Below are 22,305 nucleotides of genomic sequence, written 5' to 3'. Positions count from 1 at the left end.
TTCTTTGAACATATTTATAACAACTGTTTTGGAATCTTTCCCTGCTATATACAACATCAGGGGTCATTTTAAGACAGTTTCTTTTGACTCCCCCATTTTCCTGAGTATGGATCATACTTTCTTGTTTCTTTGTATGTCTCATTTTTTTGAATACTTGACATTTTAGATAGTATATTGTAGCAACCACCAAGTCTGACTTTATTTCCTTCTAAGAGTTGTTTTTGTTTTTTCTTGAGTAGCTAACGCGGATTGAATCTGTGAATTCTGTCTCTCCTGCACTGTGCAGACACTAATGTTTTTGTCTTGCTTTGTCTTTAAGTCTGGTTTCTGAGGAGTTGCTCCTGTGTTTGCATTCAGCTTATTGTTCAGGTGAAGACACATCATGGGTTGTGTTCTAATACCACAAGGTTTTAAGGCTTCTACTCTCTGCTGATAGCTCTAGGGAGGGCGGCTGTGGAGAAAATTCAAAGTTCAGGTCATTTTCAAGTCTACCTGGCCTCCTATTTCCTTCAGGCTCTTTTATGTCTTCTTTGTGCTTGTGCACAGGATCTGTTGGCCAGGGGTGTGTGCGTGACTTGGACTTGTTTTGGTCTCTGCTGTACAGGCACACAGCTTTCAGTCAACCCAGGATATTTGGAAAATTTACCAAGTTCCCAGAGCTGTTTTTCCTCTTGGAACTGCCTCTTAAATTCCTAGGTAGTTTGCCAATCTGTTGCTTCCTCCAAACAGGGCATCAATCTTAGTCTACTGGAGTGGCTGGCTCTTCCTTTCACTTGCTGTTGACATGACCACTTTAACTGGTAGTGTTCCAGGTCAAGTAAGCCCACTATAATGGTAAGAGTAAAGCTGCTGGTTTCCATGGTCTAGCCTGCCCTGGTTGTACTTAAGTAGTTTAGGGATTGGGAAGTGAGGAGAGATGGGAGCAGCCTCAGTGAAGAACTGTTTGCTTTGATCACATGGCAACCAAGCATGAGGGAAAGAGACCCCCAGATAGGCTACATGGTGAGGTAAGTCTTCCTAAGGTTAAAATGTTCACAGATAATATTCTAAAAGAGCAATTCCCAGGGATAACTGAATGATGTTTGCACTGACATTTTATTATGAAATCTCTATGAAGCACACATTTGCAGAGATGATTTCTCTAACATTTCCTGTACAATTACCATATATATTGCTTTTGTTTTGTTTTGTTTGCCCTAACAAATTGTTATATGTTTATTCATTTAGATGAGATTTTACTGACACAGTTGACTATTAAAATAAGTAATAAAAATAAGGAGTTTAGGGAAGTGTGTTCAGAACAGTCTGGTGAACTTTGATTAAATGAAAAATTATACTCCAAGAGACCTTGGAAACATTGCAAAACAGCCTTAAGCAGGGACTGAGAGTTAGGGGAAATCTGTACTGCCACTGTCTTCCAGTAATTTCTCCTTCTCCATCTCTATTAGTCATCTGACTGCAGTTAGAATAACATTTATTGCTTTCTGGTTAATGTTCTAGAACAGATGATCAGGAAGTCATGAAAGCAGAGACAAAGGGTAATCTTAAAATCAGTGAGGTGTCCTAACCAGCCTTCCCTCTCGATTTGCTGTAATTAGTTACAGGCAGAGGAGATAGAGCATTAAGCTGCTTCATCCTTACTCAGAATATGTGAGTGGAGCTGAAGCATAAGATAGAAAGTTAGAACTCTACAAGGGTCTCCTGTATAGAAAAGCATAGAAGTGGTGTAGATAGAGACTACTGGGGAGGGGGTGCCATTCTAAATCCCAGAGCCTGAGATTCCAACGAATTTGGTTATGGGGGCTGGATTGGGGAAGGGTAGGAGTATGATAATACCAGCCATCCTTCTTACCTATGTAACTTTTTTTTCCCTTAGTAAAGGGGCTCTATCACCCATTTGTCTCATTACTTTCTTTTTAGGAACCAGTGATGTTGCTGACCGGGGGGCCCTCAGTGTGGACATTTTGGGGCTTCTGGCTCATATAACAAGCTATGTTGTACCTCATTCCATCTTCTTTTCAATATGTGGTCTTAGGGTTTAATCTTCAGTTGTTTTCTTTTTTGCAACATATGCTCTGGTCTTTATTCCAGATACTCAAACATTGCCTTTTGGGTTGACAGAGTCCAGATTTTTCTCTACATCTACCCCCTGCAAAGAGCATTTTGGGAAAATGAGTTGCACTGGGTGTCCTGCTCTGATGATCTCAGTTGACTCTTGGTGGCAGGCACTCCGGGGGCTGCCTCCCTGGAGCTTTGGCTTAGATCGTTAGCCACAAAGTCCTCAGGACTGTGCCTTTGAAATGTCTCATTTTTTCTTTGGAATGTTTCTCTTCTCTTCCCCTCTCTGTGTTGCCATAACCACCACGTTTTATCTAGACTCTACTTACCCATGCTTGGCTTTTTGGCATGAGCCTTACTAGCAAATCGGCCTCACTCCCTGCTTAGAAACTAAGAGGCTCCCTATTTTCTTACTATGAGGAGCACATATTCCTGCCTTGGCCTAATCTTCTTCCTCAGCTGATCCCACACTAGCCCTCCCAGGAGGTATCATACCTGTCTGTGCTCTTCATCACAGACCCTCTGGTCCTCGCTGTCTCCAGAACATTTTCCCTGAAGCTTGCTTGCTGCCATATGTTATTTTACTTTAATTTAATATTTTATTCTATTCTATTCTATTCTATTCTATTCTGTTGTATTCTATTCTATTTTATTTTATTTTATGGAGTGAACTTTTTCTTCTCTGCTGCGTATTCACATCTTATTTAGCCTTCAGTCTTCTGTCCTCCAGGGAGCCTCCGTGGATGTGCCTGTGCTCACTCTCCTATGAACGTCTCTTGGGCTTCATGACTATCCCAATAACTCAGTGAATTTTGCACTGACTCCTATTACCCACTAATTGTTTTCAAATCTTGGTTTTCCAAATTAAAAAAATGTTTTAAATGATAATAATTTTATTACATATTTCTCCAGTGTGTTTAACGTGTTCCCAGCAGTCCTGGGACCATACTAATTCTCAATAAATAATCTTTGCTTGATTAATTCTGCACTTTCCAGCACTGATGAAGACTGTGGTCAGTTCCACAAATGTAGCACTTGTTCCTTTCTTCCCAGTTACTCCAAGATATTTTTAACATCCTTAGGGGACTGTCTGTTTTGGCATTTAAGGGGCAGGATAAAGTGGTTTAGGCTACTCCCCTGGAAATCCTTTTTCGTAACACAGTCACTCATGTGAGCAGTGTTCTTTTGTTCCCTTTAAATGCCACTGAAATGTCCCCCTTATCCTATTCCCCGTCTGCTAGGAGTGCTAAGACCTCTCATATGTCAGGATTTCCACTTAAGGTGTTACTTCATTCTTTCTCCACTGCCATTTCAGTCAAAACATGTACACTGAGTCTTAAAATTTTTCTCTCTAGGTCATTGTCATTATGCGTGGATTCATGCTAGCCGTGCAAATGCGCAAACGTTGTGAACCCTGAGACATAACCACAGCATTCTGGTACCACATGCGTTATTGTTCCTAAGGTAAGTGAGAATCTTGGTCCCAATACCCATCATACTAAATACAGCCCAGACTTCTATTTTCCTCAGGTCACTGGATTTTAGTTATTCTATTTTATAGAATTAGAGGTGAAAATCAATCAACTTGTAGGGAGTACAAGTTGATTGTACTTCCTTCTTTTCTTAGAAGGAAGAGTGTCATTAATCTCTAAAGAACACTGGGTTTTGGTTTCCATATTACACAGCATGAATTCAGTCATGTATTTCCAACAGCCTCCTCAGATTTCTTTACTCTGTTCCAGTCTCACCCACACTTTCAGAGGTACATGTTTTGAGTAATTTTCTGCTGGAAGTAGAATTTTTCTTGGGTTAAAACTTCACATCTCAAATTCCATTTTGTTTCTCTCCAGGTTTCCTTCCATTTTTGTTTACTTTCTCCATTCTTCATCTTCCAGGTCATTAACAAAGATGCCCAACGATCAAAAAAGTCCTCAAATGAATTTACTGTTAATGTGTCACCCACCCAATTTCTCAAGAAAATTGCATGATGTATTTTCTCACCCATTTTGCATTTACCTTCAGTGAAGTTTTTTGGTTTTTGTTTTGTTCTGTTTTTTAAACAGAGTTTGAGCTGTTGACACAATAATTTCACACTAACTTACAGCACTGGACCATTCGATTTCATTTTATTGTCCAGGTTAAAGAATTCAGCTTCACGTTAATTTCTTAGGGATGGGTATTGCTTTTCATTCACCTGTAAAACAGCTAATCATTTCTGAAATACTCTCTGGAGATATACATGAGTGAGGTAAATGTATTTAAAGAGAGTTCCTTTTGTGACACCATCCATAATATAGAATGTATCCCAAATCCCCAGACTTGGTTAGGAGTGTCTTTTTTCTCCTTAATTATTCTTTTGCTAAATCCAGGACATTTGCATAGTCCCCAAAGCCTGGTCTGTTTCATTATGCTTTTAGCTGCAAACTCTAGAATTTCCCCTCCTCTGACACTCACCACTTGATTTCTTCCATTTTAGGAGATTTGCTGTAGAGTTCAGATTTAGAAAGAATGTTTTTGGAAGAAAGGGAATTGCACCCATACCAATGGGGATAGAATTCCTTCCTTCTTAGGATATTTGTAACCTGGGATTAAACTTGATTAACAGCAAGTGTTCAAGTTGCAGTCTAAGTTTGCTAAGAAAATCCCAAATCTTGTCTGAATGGTGTGTAGGAAACGTAGGTATTAGCCAGAGATTTATGTTCAGAAATCAGAGTTTCTCTGTTGCAAAGTGGTCTCCTTTTAGCAGGGAGGAGAGAGGGAGCTGGTGTTGCTGCTGAAGTCTTCATGGGTGACTGGAGAAACTGAACAGGGTTCAGGAGGTTGACGAGATGGGCTCCTTTGTTCCGCAGGCAGGAGTCCTGCCCGCCGCCTAAGACCAATAATCTCGCATCCCTGAGCCTCTCCATCCAAGACTGGGTTTCAGTTGTCCAGTTGTTTGTTTTGGAAATGTCACACTAAATAACTGAAGAGAGGATGTTAGGGAAGGTCTCCTCGGGGAAGGCTACAAATTATTTGGGGACATAAAACCTCATGCACATGGCCTCGGTGAAGAGGAAATCACTTCAGATAATATTTGCTTTTTCTACATTCCCCGAGGACAATAAAACAGAAACAGGAACACGAAGTAGGAAAAAAAATCTTATTGGTTCGCTGAGTCAGCCTTCTCTTTGGGTCATTTTGGTCAAACGAGGGAATAGGGACATTTGGTCCTGAGCTGATTCAGTGCCCTGGGACCCAGGAGTTAGATGGTTATATCCGGTGTGTGAGACCCACTCCCACGCCTCCAAGCCTGGACCAGTTCTTTCTCTGTGTTACCGGCGGGACTGTCCTGCATCGACTGTGTCTCTGTTCCATGTCATCTGCTGCAACGTGAGGGCTTCTGGTGTAGCATGAGTTTGGAGACAGCTTTGTTGTCCCATCTAAGGGAGAGAAAGGGTCAAAATCAAAGTACCTTTTGTCACAAAGGCACGATCTTGTCTGTGCACATGCTTGGGGCTCTCTCCCCCCTAATCTCTTTGAGTACTGCTCTGTAAGGGTTTTGGCACTGGTACAATAGCCACAAGAATCCATGAACCAGAGCCAAATCTTACATCACCAAGAAGATGAAACACTCCTTAATGCAAGGCCGCAGGCACAGAACTACTTGCTCAGGGGACAGAAGGGGGGCACCGGCTGCATCCTAGGCAGTGACCCTCCCAAGGACCTGCTGCCCCTCACTCAGAAGAGGAAACATCTCCCAAGGAGTCCCTAAATTACGCAGAGCTCATCAAAGAAAGGACGGTACTTTCCTGCAGAGTTGCTTATTTTTCCTCCTAATTACCAAAGAATAAGGGTGTCTTTTCTGAAATGTTGATTTGGAGATTCTGAATTTAAATTTGTGCCTCATTTAGCTTGCAAAAGGGATTCTAAACAGCACAGCAGGAAGACCTTTGGATTCCAATATCCTCGACCTCGGAGAGGTGGGCAGGAGTCAGGGAATGCTGGCTTGCTGACGTTTTCAAAGGAGTGGTTAAGATGGACAAAGACTGACAAATAACCATGGGAGGTGGAAGCCACTGTATTGAAAATAAAGGACTTTAGCATGAAACGGTCCCTTAGCCATCCAGAGAGGGTCATGCTGGATGAAAGTGATTAATTATACTTTAAATCTCAGAGGAAGATTCCTCTAATGTTGTAGATGACAGAAATGAAGAATGAACCTTATTATCTGATCTGAAATAGGGAGTCAGAAGTTGCTGAAGAGATGCATATGGCTGATAGGGCAGAAGAAACAAGAACAAGTTTAAAATAAACTCAGGAAAGGCTTATTGAAATAAAAAAAAATTATTTTTTTGGTCTATAAGCAATAGAACACTAGTCTTTTTGTACTGTAATTGACACTTGTTTTAAAAAGAAAGAAAAGAGAACAGTATGGAGGTTCCTTAAAAAACTAAAAATAGAACTACCATATGATCCAGCAATCCCACTCCTGGGTGTATAGCCAGAGAAAACCATAATTCGAAAAGATACATGCACCCCAATGTTCATTGCAGCACTATTTACAATAGCCAGGTCATGGAAGTAACCTAAATGTCCATCAACAGAGGAATGGATAAAGAAGATGTGGTACATATATACAATGGACTATTACTCAACCATAAAAAAGAATGAAATAAAGCCATTTGCAGCAACATGAATGAACCTAGAGATTATCATACTAAGTGAAGTAAGTCAGAAAGAGAAAGACAAATATCATATGATATGACTTATATGTGAAATCTAAAAGAAAGATACATTACAAATGAACCTATTTACGAAGCAGAAACAGACTGACAGACTTTGAAAACAAATTTATGGTTGCCAAAGGGAAAAAGTGGGAGGGAGGGATAAACCGGAAGTTTGGGATTTACATATACACACTACTATACATAAAATAAGTAATCAACAAAGACCTACTGTATAGCACAGGGAACTATACTCAATATTCTGCAATAACCTATTTGGGAAAAGAATCTGAAAAAGAATGTATATATGTGTATGTATAAATGGATCACTTTGCTGTATACCTGAAACTAACATAATATTTTAAATCAACTATACTTTAATATAAAATAAAAATTTTTTTAAATCTCAGAAAAAAATAAAAAGGAAGAAAATGACAATGACAATAAGACAAAGTATAAACCAGGTGTGCAGCCCTATGAGGAGCTGTGCCACCTGGGCAACCTCCGGTTCAGTCTTTCTATGCACAGGTATAGTTTGTGGATCTACCAATATGCTGGGTTAATCTGGGTTCTCTGAGCAGTAGATGCCGAGATGAGGTTAATGTGCAAAGATTTCTACAGGGGAAACACCTGTCTGAAAAAAATGAGAAAGAGCCAGGAAGGGATGGAGAGCCATCAGACCACAACGGAACATTGACCCTGAGTGAAGGAGACAAGGAAGGAAGTTTGGATGGAAATGTGCAAGATTGCCATGCCGTTCAAGGAAGTTTCAGCAAGGCCACTGGGGAGTCCTTGAGCCAAAGCCAGGTTCCATGTCTGAAAGGAGTTCCGTGTCTCCCAGGTGTGCCCAGCTGTGCTCAGTTGTTGGCTGGGAGCAACCTATGGGAAACGTGACCTTCATGCAAACGTGATGATGGATTTCAGAGCATGCAGCTGGACCTCTGGGTCAGTTACACTTCCTGTGGTTGGAAGTTTGCACCATGAATTCCCATGGCCACAACAGTTACTCAATGGAGTATTCCTAATAGCAGTGTGATCTTCTGTGGAATTGGAGGGAAACTTGAAGGTCATTGTTCAACCCTCGTGTTTTGCCCATGACTTGGGTTCATGCGGGTGGATGCCTGTCGGTATGAGGCATCATGGGAGGTGGATCTGATTTTCTTAGAAAGTTCCACTCTTCTGACTCTCATGGTCTTTCAACTGAGCCAATGACACTAGCAAAGTTGTGGGCTAGATCACAATTCTTAAAAAAATAAAGTTTATATTTCTGATGATGAAATTGCACATTTTAGAAAATTTGGAAAATAAAGAGAAGTAATAAGAAGGAAACATATTACTCATAACTTGCCCAACCAAGCCCCCAAATTCTTCACCTTTTGGTGTTTTATTCCCTTACAGTTTTTTTCTATACATTTTTTTAATCTATTGAAGTTCATACTGTAGAAAATTTATATCTTAGTTTTTTTCATGTGGCATCATGATACAGGCATTTCCCATGCTATAAAAATTTCATTAACTTAAATCACTCATTCATCTTTGATTCAGTTATCATGAACTATGTGAGAAAACAAAGGAAAATTTAAGAACATTTAGGTTGAGCATAACCTTTCAAAGAAAAGTTTCTGAAACTTATTGTTTCAGTGTGGGATATTTATCAGATGTGCAAAACTTACAGTAACCCTTCTAGTTCATTCCTTGGAATATCCTTTCTCTGGCTTTTAAGGAAAAAATTCAGACTGACTTTGTAAACTTCAGAATGCTATGTTTTGATGAGAAGGACATTTTTCCTCTTCTCTACTATTTTGAGGTATTTGCTCTGTGTATCCACCTATCCATGTTTTGGAATTTTTGCTTTATTTTGTTTCATTAGCTTTTTGAAAGTTGAAAATTGGTTTGCAGTTTTCAGATTAATTGACCTGGTGTAAGAGAATCCTTCCTAGTGAAGGAACCCTTCCTAGTAATTCTGTAAATTTCAGGAAAGGGTGAGCTCAAAGTGGTTAAAAGTGCAAGCTTTGGAATTACAGAGATTTGGGTGTGGCCCTCATCTTGATCCTGGTCATGCAACTTTGGATAAATTCTTTAATCTCTGTGAGCTTCTGTTTAATGATCTATGAAATGGAAATAATAAAATATATCTCACTTGGTTTCTATAAAGATCACAAGGATGTAATGCAAGGAAAATCCTTCACACAGATCTTGTATGCAGATGAGTACTAAATAAAATCACCACTACTATCGTCTTAGGCTTTAGTTTGTTAATGTTTTATTTATTATTAATTTTTAATCTATTAATGATTTAACCAGAATGGCATGTCTCGTTCATGTAGTAAACCCAGACATTTCCTTTCCTTGTCAATGACATTGACCGAGTAGTTTTGCCAGGACCTACTTTCCACTTGATAGGCTCATAATCAATCAACTGGATATGGTTTATTACTGTAAATACACAAATTTTTAGAGTAAAACCCTGAGCATTCAGCCTATGACTTATCAATACCTGAATTATGAAGTATTGACCAGTGTCAATATGTGACCAGTGTCTCCTGTAACCAGGGAGCATTTGTTTATAGCTTTGTGTATAAAATAATGTGCCTCAATCTCAAAGTTGGATTACCAGTACAGGTAATAGCAGAAGCTCTAGTTTAACCCACTTCTGGGCTCTAACTCACTTCTTTTCACGTGTGTAGGAATCCTTTGTGTTCACCAGACTCTGGTGATAGAGTGAAAGGTCCTGTCCCATCTAGTTCTACCTCGGCGTTAGGAGGGCTTGGCCTCTGGGCAGAAGCTGGCCTTAGCCTGTGAGGTTAAAGCATAGTAGCTGGGGTGCACTGCTCCAGTAGCTAGAGTGGCATCTTGTCCCGGCTGTAGTGAGGTGGGTGGCATTCCTTAGTGATACATTCAGTGAAAAGTACTTCCATTCAAACTGGCAGAGCTCCATGGCTATACTCGTCTGTTGCTTCATTCATGACTTCCATGTGGCATGAGGTTGGTGCCACAGCTCAAGTGCAGTTGGTAGGTCCTGCCTCTCCTTTCGGTTAGCTGGACTATGTCTTATGGATGGTATTTAAAAAGAAAAAAATCTCATGCAGATCTGAGAACATTTTTCAGGTGCAAAGAATATATTTCTATTGATTGCATACAAAATTCTTGGGTCATAACTTTTCTCCACTCAAAACCCAAAAGACTATGCATCTTTGTCATCTGGTATTGAATGCTGCAGAGTCATTGAAGACCACACTTGTTTTTATTCCATTTTCAATAAATATTTTTCCTGCCTGGGTGCTTATAAGAATTTTTTCTTAATTCACTGGGCTAGAGATTTCAATAATTTCCTCCAATCCCATAACCCCTTCATAAAGAACTTAGTCCAGATGGAACAGCTCTAATTATGATATGACCCTGTTCTTTGGGGCACAGCTAATTGGGCCACGGGTGACAACTCTCCAAAGCTGGAGTGGTTATAGCTTGACTGTCAATGGTATTGTTGTTTGGCTCACTTGACTATCACTAATCTTATCCAGAAATTTGTAAGTGGGGAGCAGAGACCGAGTTTGTTACCTGTAGGCAATTAAGCTCAAAGAAAATGCAGACTCCAGTTCTGATGTTTCATTTGAAGGAAGCCATTATGAGCCATGGATAAGCAAATAAATAAGCAGAGAAGTCAGTTTGTAGAGAAATTTGGATGAAGCAGTCATGGAGTAAAAGTGAGATGGGGCTGGGGGGGAGAGCTGAAGGAGAGGGGGAAAGAACGATAGTTATTTTTTCCCATTAAGCCCAGCTCTACTTCCATTGGTTGACTTCTATGAGATTCTCCTGCATTCTCCCCACAGCTACGCGGTTGACCTATTTGTAGAGGTTATTGTTCCTGTCAAAGCATTGACTTGAGACATTCTCAGAATCCACTTTTTTTTTCCCCAGAAGGATATCTAATTGTGGATTTGTTTTAAGTGATTTTGTTTGGAGCGTTCTTTTGATCCACAGGCTTGATTCTTTGCCCTAGCTCAGGGAAATGTGCTTAAGTTATTGCTTCTATCTCAAATATTACGGTTTCTTTCTCAAAAACTACTGTCATTCTTAGGTTGGAACACTTTCACATCCGTCATTTATCTCTCTTTTCAACTTGACTCTGCATTCTATGAGATTAATTTTCTTCATTTACTATATTATTTTTTGAGATGTTCTTTCTGAAACAATTCCCTTTCTCTTGTTCTACTGACTTTCTGGGCTTCTTTTCCTTATTTTCTATTCTAGAACAATAGCTATAGAGAGTGAAGATTGCTCTTGGCTATGTTTTCTGTCCACTCAAATGCTGGTTATGGTACATCCTGAGGTTTACCGCCAAAGGACTGCTTAATGTGTATAACTCCCAGCTCAGTTTCCAGGGTCGAGGAGACACCTATTCATTTATTAGTTTTTATATATATATATAGATAGATAGATAGATAGATAGATAGATAGATAGATATAGGGAGAGAGAGAGAGAGAGAGGTAAGATTCACACAGCATAAACTTTTAAAGTATGCTTCAGGAACTTACGTGTCATCCTTGCACAGGGGCTTTAGTAGTTTTCTCTGTATTGTTCCAGTTTTGAACTGAGCATGGCACACACTTGCTGTGATTCTGATGAGCTGAGGTGAAGTTATTTCCTACTCTACTCACTGCCCCGTCCTCTGAAAATCTAACCCAGGGGAGACTGTGCACTGCAGCACCTTCCTTGCATTCACTGTGATCTGTAGGAGGACCACGTCTTCTCCCCACTTCCTGCCCCACTGTTTCTGGGAATTCTGTCTGATATCTGAATGGACAGGAAGATTGGGAGGCTATAAGTTAGGGAGAAAATAGGTAGGAATAAAGGGGGAAGGGAGAATTTATGGCAGCTCACTGCCCCCAAAGCAGAATCTACATGTGTAAGAAATGATTGTTCCAGATGTTACAGACCCTGAGTCTCTGAGTCCAGAGGCAGATAGAATGAGTTCAAGCTCTTTTCTCCTGGCAGGTCTAGATGACTCTCTATCTGTAGCACACGTGAGCAGCTGATTGTTTTTCTTCATTCAGTTCTGAATGACTTAAAGTTAGTGTAAATTACTCCCAGGTTCTGGCATTTGGCTGTTGTCTGTCTTGGTTTTTCTTTTTTTTCCTTTTCTTTTCTCTTCTCTCCCTTTCTTTCTTTCTCTCTTTCTTTCTTTCTTTCAGTTTTCTTTTAGAGGCAGTTTGGGAGGGGATATCGCTTGACTTTCATTGGTATTGTTGTTTGGTTCATTCACTAAAAATTATTCATTCAACACTAGATATGGCAGATACTTGCTGAATTCTAGAGATACAAAGATACAAAGATGAATAATCTTTGCCTGCAAAATCAGAGTCTGATGGGGAAATGTTATAAAAACAGATGATTATAAAACCAAATAGAAATAGAGCATTAGGTATATATGCAAGATGTGCAAGTTGCAGAGTCTGTAGGGCCTGCAAAGCCTAAAATATTTATATTTGGACCTTTACAGATAAAATCTTTGGACTCCTGGCCTAGTTTACAAGGAACTGCAAAGAGTTCATAGTTTCCAGAGGAAGAAGCCTGTGAGCCCAGGCTGGAGAGTGAGGCCGGGACCAGATGGCCAGGCCATGCTTGTCAAGGTAAGGAGCCCCTGAGTGATTCAAAGCAACCTGCCCAGATAAGGAGCCAGAATGTGAGACTAGTTCCTTGGTGTGTACTCATCACTTCTGAGGAATCTTCCAGCATTAGGTACCAACCGGACAATTCAGAAACACTTGACTATAATCCTCTTGGGGCACTGCTGTAGGACACACAGAAAGGCATCTTGGGGGCAGGAAGTGTTCTTCTCTGAAGCTCCCTTCCTACCAGCTCCAGCAGTTCCAGCCAGGCCGGGTGCCCCATCCCACTGTGCACGGCTCCCAGGGGTGCAGGCCTGCTGCTTCCTCTCAGGGGAACCCAAGGCCATCAGCCTCTCTCAGCACAGGGAGCTTTATTTTTTATTTTTTTATAAATTTATTTATTTATTTTTGGCTGCGTTGGGTCTTCATTGTGGTGCGCGGGCTTCTCATCGCGGTGGCTTCTCTCATTGTGTAGCGTGGCCTCTAGGCGCGTGGGCTCAGTAGTTGTGGCGCGCGGGCTCAGTAGTTGTGGCTCGCGGGCTCTAGGGCACAGGCTCAGTAGTTGTGGCGCATGGGCTTAGCTGCTCCGTGGCACGTGGGATCTTCCTGGACCAGGGCTTGAACCCGTGTCCCCTGCATTGGCAGGCGGCTTCTTAACCACTCTGCCACCAGGGAAGCCCAGCACGGGAAGCTTTAGAGAGTGAGAAGGTGAGCTGGTCATTCTTCCCAGATGAGGGCTCCTGACCCTTGAGGCAAGAGAGGGCCCAGCCTTTGCAGCCTCTGCAGAAGAGAGAAGGGCTGGTGTTCAGAATTTGGGTAAAAATGCCTCTTAGGTCAAGAGGGTCTGGGGGTAGCAGGTGAGATTTGAGGTGAGCCTGGGGCTGTTGGGCAAAGGATGGAAGGTGAGGCTCTTGTGCACCTTTTAGATAGTGTCTTTGCCTACATCCTGCCCCCAGCTTTGCTCCCTCTTAAAAGCCTGTGACTGTGAGCGGTAACTGGTCCGTGGGCTCTGGGACAGCAAAGCCAGTGGCTGATGTTGGCAGGTAGGAGCGCAGTGTGCAAAGAGAACCGGGGCTCAGAGGACCCCGTCCAGCCACTGAGGGTCCGAGCTCTCACCCACCCCCTCCGGTCCTTTCACCCTCCTCACCACACTAAACAGAAAATAGGGTATGTGATGACCTGTGTTAAAAGGCTTGAGGGAAGGATGAGGCCCAGTGAAACTGGAGCCAAGGGATCATTCCCTTCTCACCGCGGCTGATCAGCAGACATGGGGGAACAAAGTCTCCTTGCGGACCGCATTGTCTCCTGGAGTGAGTTAATGAAATGGCACCGTGGAAGTCAGCTCCGCTGATGCCCAGCCAGGACCAGAAGCTCAGCTGGAGTTTCTAACTGAGCCTGAGAAACACCAGGTGTAAGATTTTGGTCATTGCTGGTAGATATCCCACCTCCACAGAAAGATGCCCTAACCTCTCCGGAGAGTGTTTGAAATAATTGCAAATAGAATAAAAAACGTAAACGGCGGGGTTTGGACAATGCCTCTCCCGTTAACTGTGAAACACTAAGAACGTAGATGGGAGCTATCTGCCTGGTTATTAAACTTATTATAAAAAGTGACCTCACAGACTGAAGAATCCCAAAGTCTCGATAACTATTAACTCTTTATTCCAAATGACTGGCATGTTTCTAACTGAGAGGAGACTGAAAAAGCATTCACTGCCTTGGAAAATTCAATCAGAGTTAAAAATTAAGCCCAGAAGAGGCTTTCAGCAACAATGGAAATTATGTTTCTAAGTTGTGTTTACTATGGAGAATACTGCTTGGGTTAAATGCCGATTAGGCTACTGTCCAAGTGGTACATGAACTAGTCACATTATCTAGACATTGCTTTGGTTTCTTGTCAAGTCACAGAAAATCTATGATGTGATTTTTCTTGCTTTAATAAAACGGGAAGAGGATCAATGGATTAGTATTTAAGCTACACCGATAACTTGCATTAATGTTGCAGTAGTGTTGATTTTTTACCCCAAAGAGTTGGATCAAATAGCTTCTGCCTGTATGGTTTTCATTATTTAAGACTAACATGAGAATAAAGTCGCTTCTGAACAGTAAGGCCAGATCTGAGAACAAAATATCCTTAGCTATTTAAAATCATCATCATCATCTCTTCTACCTCTGTGTAAAGGGTGGTAGGGAAAGCAAGTTAAATACAAATTGAAAGTGTTTAGTACAACATGCGAGGAGACATTGTAATATACTGCATGACCTTAGAATTGCATGTTCGTTTAGTTAAAAAATGTATTGTGCACACCTATCATGCGTCAGACACACAGCATGTGTGTTCCCCACTGGGTGAGGGATAAAATAGGGAACAAATCTAAGTTTCTGACCTGAAACTTACATGGAATGACACTAACAAAGAACTGATGTAAAATGAAATCTCACCAAAGTCACTGTGAGCTGGTGGAGACGGCCTTGGGTGGGAAATTAAGAAACTTATGCTTTAAGTGTTACTGTACCACCACCATAGCTATGTGTCCTCAGAAAGTCACTGATACTTTCCTTCCTGCTGTTCTGTAACCTTCTGAAGGGCAGAGCCAGCCAGCATTGATTGCCTGAGTCTCCTAAACTGTCTAACAGATTCCTGAGTCTTTTAACAGATGTTCCATAAATATTTGTTAAATGAACAGACCTCATATTCTCTTACAGTTCTAGCATTCTGTTCAATGATTATGGTATTACAGATGACTTTTGTCCCTGAGAGTCAAGCTTTATGTCTCTTGTGTGCCCATTTTTAGACAAATCCCTCCAAGAAGGGATGCAGAGAGATGTCTTCCTTCCCCCATCCACACACACGCTCAAGTAGCCAAAGAATCATCCACCGTGGCCCAGACACTCCTTGACCTGGCGTCCTATTCCCCTGGCTCTTCTGTTTGAGCCTCTGTCCAAGACGACCTTGGGTAAAGGTGGTCATCCAGCACCTTGACTTACTGGTCCACTGACTAGGGTCACCCAGCACCCCTCTGCTTGGCACTCTGATACCAGTAGCCCAGGTTACCTCCCCGAGACAAAGGGCCCTTAGAGACCATGAGTGAGTCCACTGCAAAGTTAAAATCCCATATTAGAAGTTATAAAAAAGGATTTTTCATGGATGGCAGTAAGCTGAAACAGGTAGGTGATGGGTAGTCCTGAGCCAAGGAAGGGATCCTCCTTACGTGGCAGCCGTTTCTCCTGCCCTCCTCCTGTACTGGCCCAGCTGACCCCCAGATCACAGGGTAGTGCGGTTTGCACATCACCCCATGTCCAAGGGCAAGCCTACTGGCTGAATAGATGAATGAATACATTCAGCCTCTGTCTCAGTCAGCTTGGGCTGCTGTAACAAATGATCACAGACTGAGTGGATTAAATGGCAAATTTTCTTTCTCACAGTTCTGGAGGCTGAAGTTCAAGGTGCTGGCAGATCTGGTATTTGGTGAGGGCCCGATTTCTGGTTTATAGTCGGTTGATTTCTTGCTGTATCCTCACATGTCTGGGGGTGGGGAGAGAGAGAGACAGAGAGACAGAGACAGAGAGAGAGAGGGAAAGATAGAGAAAGGAAACAAGCTCCCTCAGTTTTTTAAAATTAATTTTTATTGGAGTCTAGTTGCTTTACAATGTTGTGGTAGTTTCTGCTGTACAGCAGAGTAAATCAGTTATACATATACATATATCCCCTCTTTTTCAGATTTCAAGTGCTCTCATTTTTTTTTAAAGGTACTAATTATATCATGAGGGCTCCATTCCCATATCTAATTATCTCCCAAAGCCTCCACTCCCTAATAACATCACATTAGGGGTTAGGATTTCAAGATACAAATTTTGGGGAGACACAAACATTCAGTTTACAAGCTACTCAGTCTCTTTTTCTGGGGTCCCTCCTTCCCTTTCTCACATTTTTCCGTGAACTGTTTATTAGTCATAACTATTGGGTTTGTAATCATCACCATATTAAGCTTTGGTGTGATTCATATTAAATTTTGATGTAATTTCAATGTCAGTATCTACATGTGTATTTAAAACCAAATGGAACTCAAATCTCTACCCAAACAAGGCAAGCATATTGCAATCTTCCCCTAAAGAAGTAAGTAAAAGACACCTTTGGAACAACTGCAGAAACTTGAATAGGAAGTAGATATTATCAGATAATAGAAAATTATCAATAATTTCCTTGGGACGGTATATTGTGACTATGTAGGAAAATGGCTTTATTTTTAAGAGATGCATGATTATATATTTAGGGGTAATTTAGGGGTAAATTACATGATATCTGTAATTTAGTTTCAAATGACTTGCAATATTTATTATCTCCATCTGTATAGATAAAACAAATACGGCAAAATGTTAAAAATTTTGGATTCTACATGATAAGTCTATGTATGATCGTCCTCCTATTCTTCCGTATGTCTGAGGATTTTCATAAAAAGCATTGGAAAAAGTAATACAGCAGATGTTTATGATCTTGGGAATAACTGTGACCCCAAAGTACTGTCTGTTTCAGGCTTACCTCCCACCAAAACTGCACTTGAACCATGAGTGTTGGAGAATAATCTTCCCTTCAGGAAAGAGTTCCTCTGTCTTCTTTGGCAGCCTCTTCTGTATTTTCATAATCTTTGCTGTCATGAAGTTCTTCCTGATGTCTGTCACAAATGGTCTCCGTGAAATCACTGAGGCTCTTGGCTATTTTGGGATCTGCTGATTTCAGACCTTAGAGGTTTGGAGCAGGTACGAGATTTCTGCTTTTCTTCAGGATTCAAATTCCCATAGGCATTCTGGAATGGCTGGTGAGACAAGCGTCTTCCCAGTGTGGTCTGATATCTACCTGGAAACTCGGAAGGGAACGGGAGGCAGGGCTGTGACGCAGAGCCAGCAGAGCTGTCCCAGCCTCTCACTCCATTCACTGCTCGGAAGGGAGGTCTTCTTTCCGTGACTGCCCAGCTGAAATAGCATCCCATCACTCTACCCCTGTTTTCTTGATTTCCTTTTTTTGAGGAGCATCGATAATTGCCTGACATTACATCTCACGTAGTCATTTACAGCTCTCCTCTAGGAGAAAGCACGCTCTGAGCAAGTGTGGTCTAGTCTACACCAGTGGTTCTCCAACTTGATGTGCGTCAGCGTCTGCTGGAGGGCTTGTTAAAACACAGAGATCTGGGGCCACGCCGAGAGCTTGCAGTTCAGTAGGTCTGAGATGGAGCCTCAGTAAATTTGCATTTCTAACAAGTTCCCATGTGATCCTGATGCTCCTGGTGCCGGCATCTCATCTTGAGAACCATGGGGCTGTTTTTCCGCCAAGGTACCCCAGCACGTGGGATGGTAAATGCTCCGTGATTACTTGTTGGATGCATGAACGAATGAGTGAGTGAATGAGTGGAAGCTGGCTGGCTGATAGGATTAGTGGTCTTTGGAAATGGGAGAACTTTGAAAACCAAATAACTAGCAGCTGAGGAAACCATTGTGGTTCCCACGCTGAAGGCCTCTGACTTGGGGCCCGGGTCCAGGCACAGTTTGCTAAGAAGAACTTGGGCACACAGAATCATTGTTTTTTGTTTTTTGTTTTTTAAATTAATTAATTTATTTCTGGCTGCGTTAGGTCTTCGTTGCTGCGCGCAGGCTTTCTCTAGTTGCAGCAAGCAGGGGCTACTCTTTGTTGCGGTGCTCGAGCTTCTCATTGCGGTGGCTTCTCTTGTTGCGGAGCATGGGCTCCAGGCATGCGGGCTTCAGTAGTTGCAGCATGCGGGCTCAGTAGTTGTGGCTCACGGGCTTAGTTGCTCCATGGCATGTGAGATCTTCCCATGGGACCAGGGATCGAATCCATGTCCCCTGCATTGGCAGGCAGATTCTCAACCACTGTGCCAACAGGGAAGCCCCAAAATCATTGTTATAAGTCGTTCTTCCAACCCTTGACAGGGAATTTAGGGATGTTTCGGAATATTTTAGGATTTTTGAGGATTACATCATAGAGGATAAATTCTATCTACTTCCCTTTAGTACATTTATCAGAAAGAGACGGTGGAAGGAGACAATCCAGTGGTCTGAATTTGCAGGACCTTTCTTCTTTTTTGGCTTTGGCGCCTTCCTAGACCGCTTTTCCTTTGTTAGGGATATTTCCTTCTAGTCAGTTTCATTCTAGAGGAAGTACCATTATAAGAGATACTTCCTTTGGAGTTGCAAGCTTAGGGCTACCTGGATGGCCACCAAGAGGCCACTCTCCAGTTGGATTTGATCTCTAGAATCTCACAGAGACAGAAGAGTTTAGCTAAGTGCCCCAAAGACTCTTCCTCAAGGTATATTTGACTGTTATTTTTCTACTGTTAGAAACAAAACATGCTGTCAGCCATGTAGAGAACCGGGTTAGTGAACTAAGTGCTAGAGAGTAAGAACAGAACAGTCTTAGGTAATAGAATTAGCACTGTGTTCTATTTGCATAAAATGATTGTTTCCCAATGACACAGATGATCTCATTTCCCTTGGAGTTATTCTATAGTGGACAGTTTGGTGTTTAAGGAACTCTGGGCCAGTGGAGTACTTTTTGCTTCAAGATGTATGTTCGTCGCCAAGACTGTGTACACGTGCCCTACGGTGAAGATAAGCTCTAGTCTGAAAATGCATGTGTATACATATGCACACACACACACGCCAACTAAATACATAAGTTTGCACACAGGAACCCAGGCTGAAGAAGCAGGGCTGCCCTGGGTGTGCTCAGATGGTTGGGGGAGTGGCGGTCTGGTACATTTTCAAGGCTCTGTTTTGGTGTCAGATTGAGTGGAGATAGAGCATCCATTAATTTAGCAGAGCATCTGGGATCTTTAAAGCCAGAAAGAGCCATACAATTTATCAATCTTAATTTGCTCACGCTGCACTTGGACAGAGGAGATCTCTGGGAAACTCTGACAGGACCCAGATGTTCCCCATGCGGCTGCTGTCACACTCACCAGCAGAGACGCCCAGCTCCACCCCTGACTTCCTCTCCCCTGAGCCATCCCTTGCATTTGGCCTGCTGAGCTAATGCCTACACAGTATTTAGTCACAGAAACACACCGAGTCGGTTAGGTATCCTGTGGGCGACCCCTCCTTGCACTAGGAAACTACCCTATTGTCAGCTGTTGGCCCTGGGACCAGGGTGAAACTTTCAATCTAATAAACATTCGAGTTCTTAGCGGATTGAGAGGGAATTGGCCAACCCACATAGACAGGATATTCTCAGATCTCAGAAACACTCTCCCACGTCAGCCATGTTTGAAGGCCAGTGAAAGAGTATGATGATCACTTCATTATTTTAGGTTCCTCGAAGGTAGGAATTGAATCTTATACATCGTTTGTTTTCCTGCAGTTTCTCCTATAATGGCGTATATAGCTATGCTCAATTAATATTTTGCACAGCTGAATGGGACCACTGGACTTTCACCAACTTATCCATTTTCATATATTCATCTTCTCCTTTTAAATTTCTTCTTGAAAATGGGGTTTTTTTGTTCCATAGGGTTAAAAACAACCAAACTTCTCTACACTTTAGGTTTTTGATTTTCTATGGACCCTATCCTGGACCAGGCTCCGGGCATATAGAAGGAGATAAGACAGATAACATTTTTGCCTCCACACACTTTAAAATCTGGTGGTTGAGGCAGAGAAGTAAGCAGCTCTTGCACACAGTGATAAATGCTCTAGGGCCAGGGGAGGGGAGGTACTGGGTTTGTGAAAGGGCATCACCCATTTCGTATCCTAGCCCAGGCGTCAGGGTGGAGGAATCAATGCTGATTTTGATTCCTGAATCAGGAGCAGGAGTGAGCCAGGTAAAGATGAGGGGTGAATCTTAGCACACGGTTCACAAAGGAGCGGGGTGTGCTATTTTGTTGTCACCGCAGTTGCTTTGATGACAGGGAGAGAGGGAATAATTTCCCTGCACTTTTGCTGTAGGGACCCTGCTCATGGAACGAACAGGTGACTTGTCTTCTGCGACATACAGGCGCAAGATTTTTGGCATTTGCACTGTTCTTTGAATTTAGCCATTATCTTTCAGAAGGCCTCAGTAAAAAAAGTAAATACTCCCAGGGAGAGGTAATTAAAAAGTCATTACCCATTAGCAACTTTAGGTGAAATAAATCCTCTCTTCATGTTTTCTCCTCAGCTCTCTGGGCTCTGAGCAACAAGGCTGTTGAATTTTCAAGGGAGGAGGTGGGGTTCAGAAGAAGGAGGGAAAACCAGAGATGGGAAGGTCTTGAGGTTCCCAGTTGGGTTTGGGGACATTATTTCCAGCTGGGGTTACTAGGTCTTACTTTTACTCCACTCAGAAGGTCCCAGGACCAAGTAAGTTGGGAAAACACATACATAAAGAGTGCGGAAGTTTCTTTATAGTAGGACTTTTCAGGGCCTCCATGATGTCAAGACGCACCGTGATTCTCTGAGAGATGTTATAACGTTAAACGTTTCACAGATGTATTTGACCGTGGCACCGCCTTGGTGGAAAATTTTCTGGTGTTAGTGTTCCAGGCAACACACTTTGGGAAATTCTGATTTGGAGGATGGAGTCACCAGTGAAAGGAAAAGCAACTCCAGGAGGGACCCCACTGTGTCATTGTGATGACCAAAGCATGACATGGTGGAGCGTGTTGGACTGATTCCTTTTTACGAAGGATCAGCTTTATTTCTTGCATGAATATCTGTTTATGCCTCACCTATGGAATATTTTAGTCCTGTAAACAATCCTCCATTCATTTGTTCATTCATTCACTTATCTATAATTTTTTTTTTTGAGATTAAAGTTTTGCACTGTGCTCTCCAAAATGAGGCAGACTCATAGGGTGTCTTTGCTTGTTCACTTGCTCTCCAGCAAAATGAGCAAACTTTGTCTATAAATGTCCCATGCAATCCATCTTGTCCCCTTGACCTCTTTTATCTTGTGTCGTTTATCAGTTCATCTTGGAAACACACACTTTCACCAAGTTGACCATGACTATTTATATACATTTGGAAGACATTCCATTGGAAATTACTCTGCAAATCTTCTGTTCAGTAAAGCAAGGAAGTGGTAATAGGACCCTCCTGTTTCATCACTGTGTGTGTTTTCCTTAAGATAGTTTCCTGCAGTGTTATCAGCCAGTTAACGATTAAGAAAATCTCCTGCAGGCATTCCAAAACTGCCTTCCAACTCTTTCAGTTTCTTCTGGAGCAAGAAAGAAGCTCTTTCTTTGCTAAAAGCTGAGAAGGCAAAATCTAGGAGAGGAAAGAGGGGGAGAGCTATTTGTTTTCTTGATTTCAACTATTTAAATGTCTACCATGCAGAAGAGATTCTGCTGTGCTCTGCAAAAACTGTGGAAGGGGGCAGATGATGTGGCCATGTGGCCCTTGCCATCAGGAGGCTGATAAGAGAGGAGAAAGAGAAACATGCATCATTGATTAACTATCGGGCAGATAAAGGCAAATAGGAGAGAACAACAAAATGCCCCAAGACTCACACTCTGAGTGGGGCGAAGGGAGACTTTTCTGTGATGATTTCATGAGAAAGGAGGTAGCCTTGGAGACAGGCTTTGAGGGACGGTTGGGATTTCACCTTGAAGACAGTCAGGGATGATGTTTCGTGGGGAGGGAAGAATGAGAGCACAGGTGTGAACATAAGGTGTGTTCAAGATGCAATAGGCAAGGGCTTCCGTGGTGGCACAGTGGTTAAGAATCCGCATGCCAATGCAGGGGACACGGGTTCAAGCCCAGGTCTGGAAAGACCCCACATGCCACGGGGCAACTAAGCGTGTGCGCCACAACTACTGAGCCTGCGCTCTAGGGCCTGTGAGCCACACCTACTGAAAACTACTGAAGCCCGCGCACCTAGAGACCGCGCACCGCAACCAAGAGTAGCCCCCGTTCTCCTCAACTAGAGAAAGCCCGCACACAGCAATGAAGA

At 42.3% G+C, this 22,305-nt stretch overlaps 1 long non-coding RNA gene and 1 other non-coding gene across 2 annotated transcripts in view; one reads left to right on the top strand and one right to left on the bottom strand.

The window, feature by feature from the left end:
- The first annotated feature begins 914 nt into the window (after positions 1-914).
- Positions 915-22,305, top strand: part of LOC132356913 (uncharacterized) — a 75,023-nt gene continuing 53,632 nt past the window's right edge. The window contains exons 1-3 of the long non-coding RNA XR_009500144.1: positions 915-1,007; positions 3,414-3,522; positions 12,263-12,392. This is a non-coding gene — a long non-coding RNA (uncharacterized LOC132356913). The remainder of the gene's footprint in view (positions 1,008-3,413; positions 3,523-12,262; positions 12,393-22,305) is intronic.
- LOC132361392 (U6 spliceosomal RNA) lies at positions 11,266-11,374 on the bottom strand. Its single transcript, XR_009501689.1, has one exon. It is a non-coding gene; the product is annotated as a U6 spliceosomal RNA (small nuclear RNA).

This window comes from Balaenoptera ricei, chromosome 2 (assembly GCF_028023285.1).
Source record: "Balaenoptera ricei isolate mBalRic1 chromosome 2, mBalRic1.hap2, whole genome shotgun sequence".
Taxonomy (NCBI): domain Eukaryota; kingdom Metazoa; phylum Chordata; class Mammalia; order Artiodactyla; family Balaenopteridae; genus Balaenoptera; species Balaenoptera ricei.
Note: the sequence above shows the minus strand (reverse complement) of the source record. Positions and strands in the feature narration are given on the sequence as shown.